The 2,500-nt window shown below is 44.0% G+C and overlaps 1 non-coding gene and 1 pseudogene across 1 annotated transcript; both read right to left on the bottom strand.

The window, feature by feature from the left end:
* The window catches only part of LOC143263124 (large subunit ribosomal RNA), a 3,021-nt pseudogene extending 2,943 nt beyond the window's left edge, over nucleotides 1–78 (bottom strand).
* Nucleotides 79–1,183: 1,105 nt separating this feature from the next.
* On the bottom strand, nucleotides 1,184–1,338 carry LOC143263127 (5.8S ribosomal RNA). Its single transcript, XR_013036683.1, has one exon. It is a non-coding gene; the product is annotated as a 5.8S ribosomal RNA (ribosomal RNA).
* Between the last annotated feature and the right edge of the window lie 1,162 nt (nucleotides 1,339–2,500).

Genomic DNA, 2,500 nt, shown 5'->3' with positions numbered 1-2,500 from the left:
GAAATCCTGGTTAGTTTCTTTTCCTCCGCTTAGTAATATGCTTAAATTCAGCGGGTAATCTCGCCTACTCTGAGGTCGTCGGAACGTGAAAAAAAATTTTTTCAGAGCTTCCCCCCCCCCGAAAGCATTTTGCGAAACGTGTACAGAGCAACACAAAAAAAAAAAAAAATAAAAAAAACACAAAAAACCCTTAAAGCAAAAAAAAAACCGTTTATCGCGCCTCACCAATATATCTTTTATAAAATTCGATATCCTCTCCAAATATAGATCTTCGAAACACTCGCAAGACGATTACAATCGGTATAACTTTAACGTCCGTCCGAAAAGTACTTTCGGGGACTAGACGACCGATTGATCTCGTGCGGTTTCGCTATTCGATCATTTGAAGAGAACAAAAAGATATATGGGGCGACCGACAAACGGTTTTCCCGTAGAACCAGACTCGCGATTGCGTTGACACACACATCATAGCCACACCAATAGAAGAGTTTTAGGACGGTAACCCGGGTGGGGTGTTCTTTACTCAGAATATGTGCAACATCGGATCTATATAGCCATCGATACAATTCGTACACAAATGTGTCGTACGAAGAGAGAGACTTTTTTTCCTCTGACAACATAACGGTAAGAGACATCCTTCCACACTCATAGGTTCCACTCCCTGGGGCTATGATATATATATACATATAAATTCAAATTCGAAGCAACGGTCACAATTCTACTCTATATTTTTGCGGGTTATGTGTTCTTTCGTTCAATTTCTTTCATGCGTTCGTTCGATCTCTGTACACAGTCTTCACATAGGACAGACTCGTGTAGTACGCTTTCGTGGGTTAAACCCATCTCGTTTCATTTCAGGCGACGTCGGGAGCGCGTTGAAAATGTACCAGTGAAATCTCGATAGTTCTACGAATACGAATCGTCCCGAAAAAGATTTTGTCACCGCTTCGAAGCGGTGTTTCAGACGGGCGGACGTATATAAAACATATACGACACACGACACCGCCTTCCACACTCACGCTAGTTCGAACACGATTTCCATCTCTCTCGAAGACTGTTAGACGTACGTAAAATTTCTCAATATCCATAGGACCGCGACAAACGCCGACGAAGCGCCCATCATTCGCTCGTACGTATATAGGCAACAAGTGCCATCAACGCAAGCAGTTTATAAGTACGTAAACGACCCTCAGCCAGGCGTGGTCCAGGAATTGTATCCGTGGACCGCAATGTGCGTTCGAAATGTCGATGTTCATGTGTCCTGCAGTTCACACGTTGACGCGCAATTAGCTGCGTTCTTCATCGACCCACGAGCCAAGTGATCCACCGTTCAGGGTAATTTTTCCCTTTTATTCTCTCATATATAATATAATGTGTATTTGCTATCCACCACATTTTTGTGTTATATTTCGGAACAAGCCGATACCCGAAGAGCTCCAACCAGCGCGCGAAGGAGATTCGGGAGTCGTCGTACGACGACATAATTGTCCCTTAAAGAACGAGATATTTCCGTCGAAACCATATATATATGTACGAGCAAATCCAAAACCACTGTTTTCTTGCAAGTTCGACGGTCGGAGCGAATAGAACATTGAAAAGCCTTCTATCGAAGAAACACAGAGAGTATATCACCTCCAAAAACGACGGGGATATGGATATTCAAACTGGACAATTATCAACCCGATACTGGATTCGAAAAGTTTCTCTCTCCTTTCGTCGTTATTTACACCGGACGGACTCACGGCCGGCTCTAGCTGGGTGTCATATATATATATATACGTCCCACGCTCATGCTGCCACTAGCGCGCAACAGAGTAGGGTGTCAATGACAACGACACAGCATTGAAACGAGCTACACAAGCCGGTCTCTCTTGATACCAATGTAAACGAGCATTAAGTTATCTTCAGACTGCCCGATATTTTCGTCCTTTGGACTTTCCCAACGATTCCTTTTTTTCTTTTTTTTTTACACACCACAGCGAAGACTTGAGGAAGCGTGATTAGCACGCTCGCATCCCTCCCTGTCCTACTACAACTGTAAAGAAAGAAAAAAGAATACATTGGGCTTTCTCTCTATCGAGAAGATGGCCTACGCAACGCAGATCAAAGGCCTAATACGTGTAATATAATACGCGTCTGGCCGTGTATAAATCACGCACGAATGATCTGGTCGGGCCCAACTCTTCTCGTACGCTTATTTTTCCGTGTTGGGGCACTATCATAAAATCACACAAACCCCAACACGTGTGTGTCTTGGAAGGAAGATGGCCTACGCAACGCAGATCAAAGGCCTAATACGTGTAGTACACACGTCTGCCGTGTAAATCACGCACGAATGATCTGGTCGGGCCCAACTCTTCTCCACCACACCACATCCCAACTTTGTACATTTTTATATATTTTTGTGCGTTGGGGCACCTTCATAATCACAAACCCCAACAACACATATATCTCTCTCTTTGAAAGATTTGTTGTGGCCTACGCAACGCAGATCAAAGGC

This window comes from Megalopta genalis, unplaced genomic scaffold (genome assembly GCF_051020955.1).
Source record: "Megalopta genalis isolate 19385.01 unplaced genomic scaffold, iyMegGena1_principal scaffold0339, whole genome shotgun sequence".
Lineage (NCBI taxonomy): Eukaryota > Metazoa > Arthropoda > Insecta > Hymenoptera > Halictidae > Megalopta > Megalopta genalis.
Note: the sequence above shows the minus strand (reverse complement) of the source record. Positions and strands in the feature narration are given on the sequence as shown.